This window comes from Peromyscus leucopus, chromosome 19, assembly GCF_004664715.2.
Source record: "Peromyscus leucopus breed LL Stock chromosome 19, UCI_PerLeu_2.1, whole genome shotgun sequence".
NCBI classification, from domain to species: Eukaryota; Metazoa; Chordata; class Mammalia; order Rodentia; family Cricetidae; genus Peromyscus; species Peromyscus leucopus.
In genome coordinates this window covers 78,783,344-78,791,494 of record NC_051079.1, presented here as the reverse complement: position 1 = coordinate 78,791,494, position 8,151 = coordinate 78,783,344, and positions in this window count along the sequence as shown.

Genomic DNA, 8,151 nt, shown 5'->3' with positions numbered 1-8,151 from the left:
GAGCTCTCCTGAGCTTCCTGAGGGCAAAGGATACTGCTACCCTGTGCCCCTTCAGTCCTCTCTATGCCCCTCCCACCTGCCTTGGTCCAGCCTCAAGGGTCAGCTCCCCAGGAGGGCCCTTCCCGGACTCAGCTGATCCACCCTCCCCCATATCATATCCTTGCCACCCATGACCTTCCTAGAACTCACAGGACTTTTTATTTTCTGTGATCTTTCTTCCTTTAAATTGTTCTCCCTTTAAAAATAAATGATGATAGGACTTTTAAATTCTGCCTCTGCTTACTTATTTCATCAGTGATCCCCACCACTAGATGATAAAGCCCCAAAGCCCAGCTTTCTCTGCTTCCCCTACATTAGCTCCCGCTGATGTTCCTGAATAACAGAGATGGAAAGGGGTACCACTCAGGGCAGAGCAAGTTCAGGGGTCTGACCTTTGGACGAACACACTGGAAAACTGATAGGGTGGAGGCCAGAGAGGAGACAAAGTTTACATTTGGAATATCAGAATAACAGAAGGAGAGGGTGAAGAAAGGGCCAGAGATGGAGACCCAAAGCTAGAGGCAGGAAAAGATCCAGAGAGACAAAGATAAAGAGAGACAGAGACATGAAGGAAGAGTCTGAAAGACAAAGAGACATGACAGAGATAAAGAAAGACACAGGAACAGAGACAGATACACAGACAGGCAGAGACCAAAAAAAGACCCACAGAGACTGAGAGAGAGAGGTACAGATGGAGACCAAGAGTGATACACAGGGAGATAAATAAAGACACCCAAGACAGAGATACAGAGACAGACAGAGAGGCACAGAGGGGTTCAAAGACAGACATAGAAAGACAGAGACAGAAACAAAGAGATGGTGGTGGAGACACAGAGAGATAGACAGAGATAGAAATAAAGACAAAGAGACAGACACTCGGAGATACAGAGAGACAGCAATACGAAGACATAGAGGATGGGACACCCAGGCCAGGTGGTGAGATCTGGGGACAGGGAATGAAAGATCCTGTGTAGAGGGAAGAGAGGCAGCCTGGCCCAGAAGACCAGCAAGGAGGCTACAGCAAGGACCCAGGCCTGCTCTGGATATGCAGTGTGAGGTCTATGGAAGTGTCAGGAAGGACTCTGTCCATACAAGCCTCTCTGAACAGACCAGACTTTTCCCTCCCCTCAAGTCCTTAGACGCTTCCACAGAAGAAATGAGATAGAGGAACTGGGATATGGAGTCATGTCACCTGGGCAACAGCCTACGTGATCAGTGCAGGGGCCTTACATCCTGTGGGTGAGTTGCACACAAGCTGTCTAATGCCAGCCATTTCCTGAGAAAATGGCGGAAATGACTCTGGCTGCAAGGCTGGAGCCCAGGCTGAGTGCACAGGCAAGGCTCTGTGCCAGGACTGGTCCAGATGGGGATTTTCCTATGAGCCCTATGGGACCCTATCATTACCACCTGTTTTCTGAGCATCTCCTCAACCCTGCGTGTGCTGATACCAGGTGTCCCTCCTGCCTGACAACCCTAGTGGGCAAATGAGATCGGGGGCAGCTGTCTAGGGTGAGAGCCAAGCTTTTTCAGTCTGGGGATCTGGCCTTTTGCCTGGGCATGGAGTGAGACTTAGGCAGATGCTGCCATTTGTGATGCCACTATTAAGGGTCTCGTGGTACCCCTGCTTTTTTGCACAGTCCAGAGGCAGCCTTCCATGACCTCAGCTCCTCAGGTGTAGAGCAGCCCAGAACAGCATTTGCATTGCCCAGATATTGATACAGGATCTTGCTTCCTGCTCAGAATGCTCCATCGTCACTATCAGCAGAGACCACCAGCCTCCAGGTGGTCAGCAGGGTGCTGTCTGCCGGGCTCTCAGTCAGCTCTGTAGCTTGTTCTTAGGCCTCATCCCCTTGAGGCCCCCCTAAGTCTCTCTTTTTGCACAGTGCTGTTTCTTTTCCAGGCTATACAGCTTACAGGTTCTAAGCAAACTGATCACACATACAGTGTGCCAGAGTCCTGAGCTGGTGCCTAAGGCTGGTGAATCCAGATGTGTGGGTCCCTTTCCAGTGTAGCTGGAGACCCACATATCCAGCCCCAAATAACTTCTCCAGTTTTTGCCTCTCCCTTCTCACCATGTCCACAGGGCCAGCTCATCAGGACTGCAGGAGACTGGCCACACAGGGCCTTCCAGACAGGCAAGTTCCTTTCCAGAATCTGGGACAGTTCAGGACTGCGAGTGAGAGGGTGGGGTGGCCGTGTGAGCCTTTTCGCTTCTACTAGAGCAGCACTTGAAAATAATAAAAAAAGATTAAAACCTGCAGAAAATATTGTCACTCCAGTCTTCAAATCTCAATGTCCAGGAAAGGTGGAAGTTTCCCTCAGCACCTGAGCTGAGGAGGTGATCTGGAGCAAACAGGACAGGAAGGGTCCTGCCAAGGGTCCTGCAGAATGGCCTCCATTCAAACAGCCCCCTTAGTGGCCCTGTGGTAGCACTTGGGAGCAGGTTGCTAGTTCATGTTCTCAGTGACACTTTTTTCTATAAACACAATGCCTACTCCATTGAGAAGACGAGTGTTTCCAACTCCAGACTGGAGAAGACACAGCGATTCCTCTTTGTCCCTTAGTTCACTGTTGAGTGAAGAGGACACTTTGTCCCTCCATCCCTCCCTGCTTCCCTCCTAAGTCCCAATATCTATACCTGATTTTCACTTAACACCGTATCTTGACAATTTTCCTTTCATGAATTTTTCAAATAGTTTAAATAGCTTTTAATTCTTTGATAGCTTTAAAATCACTTTTATTCGGTTTTTCTTCCAAGTACCATTTCTGAGTTGTGACACAGTGAGTTCTTAGCATACTGGGTATCCATAATTCTTTACCAAAACTTCCTGAGTACAGCCCATCTGATTTCAGCCTCCCCTGTGTCCACACTCTACAGTTTGTGTTCATAGTGTCTCCCACGGGCCATATGCTGCAGCTTCGTCCTTGGGTGGCAGTGTTGGAAGTGATGGGACCTGTGGAAATGGGGCTCAGGGAGGCCTTAGGTCACTGGGAACACGGCCTCAGAGGGGAAGGTAGGAGCCTGGTCTATTTCTTTACATTATTTACATTATGGAGGTTTTGCTCCGCCATATGGGTTTGTCATGATATGATGCCTTGGCTCAAGAGCAACAGACTACCCATGGACTAAAGCCTCCAAAACTGTGATCCTAAACAAGCCTTTCCTCCTTATAAGTGGATCATCTAAGGAATTTGTTACAGTGACAGAAAGCTGGTTGGCTCATTTTTTTTTTTCCAGGTGAATGACTCTTCATGATGTTAATAGATTTATGTAATTATCACACAGGTCAAGACCCAGAACATTCCATAATTCCAAAGCCCCTCTTCTAACCCAGGCATTTGACCCCTCCTTCTGAGACTGTACATTTGTTGTGTAGACTCTTGAGCATCATGAAGCCCCCATGCAGTCTGTGCTTTCAACTCTTAGCTTGTCACCCCACACTATCATGAAATCAGATGAGTGTACAGTAACCACTGTTCCCACCCATCCTGGATGCAGTGCTCCTGAAGGACATGCTTCATCTGTACACCATTCTGTTGCTGTGTAGCTAGGGTCCGGTGGTTTTCTTCATTATACCAAAGCCACCATTGTTTCTTGGCACATACAAGTCTGTTTTTCTTCAGCCACACATCCATGAGATTATCACTGCCCCCCAAGTCTCAGACAACTTGTAAGGTGCTGCCAGGGCTGGGAGCAGCTCAGAAGGGTGCACAGAGCCCTGGCTTTGATTTCTAGTATTGCAAATGATGATGATGGTGATGATGATGATGATGATGATGATGATGGAGAAGAAGAGGAAGAAGAAGGAGAAGAGGAGGAGGAAGAAGAGGAAGAAGAAGTTGTTAAGTCCAGCATGGTGGTACATGCCTATAATCCTAGCACCTGGGAGGCAAAGCTGGAGGATTAGGAGTTTAAGGCTAGCCTGGGCTACATATTGAGACCCTGTCTAAAAAAGTGCTGCCAAAACATTTATAAGAACAAGAGGCCATTCCCCAGACACCTTGGGGCTACACTGGTCCCCCCATGCTCTACGCCTCTTGTGCTTCTCTTAACTTTCATCACAGGAAACCCATATTAATCATGGATTCCACTGGTGTTTCTCTGGTAGCCTATGACATTGAGCCTCATTTTGATCTTGGGACTTGGCTCTCATCACCTAAAACACTGCCCAGACCACTTTCTAAGGAAGAGTGAATTGAACCCCATGAATTCTTGGGGTTCAATATTTTTTGGGAAGTTGGTGCCTTACAAATAATTCAATGTGCTCAGTTGTTGCCTTGATGGACAGATGCTATGAGTATGAAGTCCACCACCTACCCGCTAGGAAAAGATTTGTCTCTTCAAGGTGCTGAGCTATCCTGGGCCCTTCCTTTCTTGCAGTCCGCCTTGCTGAGAGGTTGCTCCTGTGTAGGTGGTCAGTTCTTCACTCTGGCCCCTGAACTTTTCCTTGGCTTTATACTGGCTCCACCCTACAGCTTCATCAAGAACTTTGATGTCTGATGATTCAGGTCCTGTGGTCACATTCTTATCACTCCATCACCACTTAAACAATTAGGAGCGTTTCCCCCCACTGGTCCAACCTTCAGCCATCACTCCAGCTCCTAAAGAGTCCTGTTCTCATTAATGAGATGGTAACAAAACTCGTAAGATTCTTCTCTGCATTTTGGAAAAAAGTAGATTGTCCCTTATTCTCTTAATGTAGTGATTACACAGTTCCTTCAGTGTTCTTCCATTCCTGGGATAATCCCAACTGGTCCAGGGGTGTAGCTTTTATCCCCCTGAGTTGAACCAGCTCATAACAAATCCATTTTTACATCTCGAGCTGCCACCATCCACCCTATCCACAATTCTGGGGCGTTAGAGTGGTTGCCATGAGGGGCTTCTAGGTCACTCCTTAAAGTCAAATATCTCTACAGTTATCTCTATCTGTGACCACATTGCTGCAAAAAGCTGGCTTTCCCTCCTCCACTGGAGTAAACACGTTCCTTGGACCTTCATTAACAAAGACTTTAATATCTTTGCTAATCTCTCCTTCTCCCTCCCTGCCCCCACTCTGTGTGTCTCTGAGTCTCTATGTCTCTATCTTTCTCTCTCCATCCCTCACTTCCCTTCTGAGCTATATCTCAAATCTTACTAATTTCTTCAGTTTAAAAAGTACAGTTTAGCCGGGCGGTGGTGGCGCACGCCTTTAATCCCAGCACTCGGGAGGCAGAGCCAGGCGGATCTTTGTGAGTTTAAGGCCAGCCTGGGCTACCAAGTGAGTTCCAGGAAAGGCACAAAGCTACACAGAGAAACCCTGTCTCAGAAAACCAAAAAAAAAAAGTACAGTTTAAGGCCAACAAGATGGCTCATCAGGTAAAGATACCTGCAGCCAAGCCTATTATTATGATTTTTTAAAAAATGACTAAGCCAACTCATAGAAGGAACAGCTTATTTGGACTTGCAGTTCCAGAGGGATAAAAGTCCAACACCACCGTGATAGGGAAGTGTGGCAGCTGGCAGGCATGGTGACTGGAGCAACAAGCTAAAAGTTCACATCTTAAACTGAAATAGGACACCAAGAGAGTGCACTAAGAATGCTGTGAGTCTTTTGAAAACTTGAAGCCTGCCTCTAGTGACATACTTCCTCCAGCGAGGCCACACCTCCTAATCCTACCCAAACAATTACACCCACTGGACACCAAGTATTGAAACATCTGAGCCTAGGGAGGACACTCTCATTAAAGCCACTACAGGGAGCCAGGTGGTGGTGGCACATGCCTTTGATCCCAGCACTCAGGAGGCAAAGACAGGTGGATCTCTGTGAGTTTCAGGTTAGCCTGATCTACAGAGAGAGTTTCAAGACAGCCAAGGCTACACAGAAAAACCCTGTCTCACAGAACAACAAAACAAAACAAACAACAACAAAAACCCACTACAGGGAAAAGTAAGGTCACTAGGGGAAAGCCCTGGAAGGGATATGGAACGCTGTCCCTAACACACACTTCTTGGCTGCCATGAGGTGAGTAACTCTGCTCCCCCACATGCTCCCACCATGGATACTGCCTCACCACAGGCCTACAGTCTAGTGACCATGAAGTGAGACTTCTGAAATCTTTTTCTCCTGTAAGCCGACTATCTCAGGTGTTTGGCCACAGCAATGGAAAGCTGGCCAGCATGGCTCCTTTACCCAGCAGTACTGTAAACAACTGCATGAAGGGAAAAAATGTCCATTTATTCAGCATCAGCTAGGCCCTACTGCAGTTACAAACACTCCCAACAGTGCAGGACAACAAGTATTCATGAGTCACCGAAAGTGCCTGCAGGCTGAGGTGACCCTGGGACAGCTGTATCTACATATCTACCTTGGCATCCATGACTGAGGAGAAAGGGCAGGGATGAGACATCCTGCTGACCAGAGGAATCACATTATCTACCAGCTCTTTTAAGGGGTGAGGAGGGCAGGCCCATGAGGTCCCAGTGGGGGATGGGAACGGTGACGACAGGCACTCACAATTGCCAGAGTGGATGATGGTTGATTAGACACAGTGTGGTTTCCCAGCCCCATGCTTTCAGCCACAGTCCTTGAAGTGTGTCCTGCTGTGTGGAGCAGCCATACCCAGCCTCCAGGGCCTTGTTCCTAGCATCCTGACAGAGCAAGTAGCTTCTGTGTCCAAGGGATGATGCTCTTTCAGACTTTCAGACTGCACGTCCACCCTGCTCTGTCCTCAGGAACCTGAAGTCTGTAACAACTGCTTGGTTACTATAGCCTGAGAAGTGGTCAGCCATTTTGCCTAGTTCTCACCAATGGACAGTGTTTTGGCATCACCAGGACCAGGAGCTGGTCCCCAAGTGGTCAACAGCATGAATATTCCTGGCCCTCAGAGTCGCTTGTGTGGCAAATCCTACCTTGGGAATCATTCTGGTTGCTACCAGGGTGCTAGGGGGCAAATGAACCATTGGTGAGGCTACCTGTCCCTGACCTTGCCTGTGTCTAAGGGTTTCTTCTCACCTGCCCTTTTCTTTACCTTCCTTCTGGAAAAAAAAAATGACTTCCCTATTGGGTGGGGACAACTGCAGAGAGGTAGCTCTTTCGGGGAGAGGAGAATGTCATAGAAGCTAAGCTTGACCACTGGTCCCTGTACCACTCACTACCCGTGCTCCACCAAAGCAAGTCTCAAGGCCACCAGCCCGAGGCTAAATGTCCCTAAAGGACTGGGCCCAGCATTCTGCAGCCTCTACCTGGATATGAACAGCAGGCCTGGTCGTGGGCGGGCATTAGGCGTGCTCAGGTGTCCTACAGAGGGAGGGCCAAAGCTCACATTGTTGAGGGACAGCCATTGACAGTAACACCCCATCTTCTTGGCTGACAGACTGAGTCAGAGGAGCCACCCAGGTGTGCATTGACCAAAGTGAATGGCTGGGGTCTGGGTCATTCTTAACTGCACTGAGGAGAGAGCAGAGAGAGGAGTTTGAAGCCCAGCCATAATGCTCTCATCAGTGTCCACCTTGTGCCTTCTTACGAGAGCAGAGGCAGGAATTAGGTGAGGAGCTGGAGTAGGGCGCCCACCAGAAAGACTGAGCAGCGATGTTCTGAAAACCCTGGTGCCCAGCCAGTGAGGCATAGAGGAGAATCCACTCTGCCGGCTCTCCTGAGCCCTCCTGTGTGGGGCCTCCAGGAAGGGCTCGTTGGAGAAAGGCCATGGAGGAAAGCCATCAGGCAGGCGAAGGCTCGTGATGGGCACTCATTAACCTTTGTCTGGAGCAGTTTGTTTACAGGGGAGCTGTGTTTGGAGGCCAGAGTTGCTGAGCAGCAGCCTCAGAAGTCACGAGAGACTCCGGATGCAGGAGCCTCTGCTAAGCCCCAGCTCTGACTCTGGGCCTGCAGCTAAGCCTCGCCCCTTAAAGTCACCTCTGCACCCTTGTTTGTGTCCTCCTGACTTTGTCTGCCCTGAGACCTCTCGGTGGCAGGAAGGTGGGGTGTGTGTGCAGAGCCGAGATGGGGAGATGAGGGGGAAACAGAAACAGGGGAGAGGGTAGCCCTTGGTGCTAAAAGCATCAGAAATGTACTGTGGGCCTCTGAGCTCTGGCTACTAGGAGGGGGCTTCCCCATATCCCTGTCTCAGATGGAA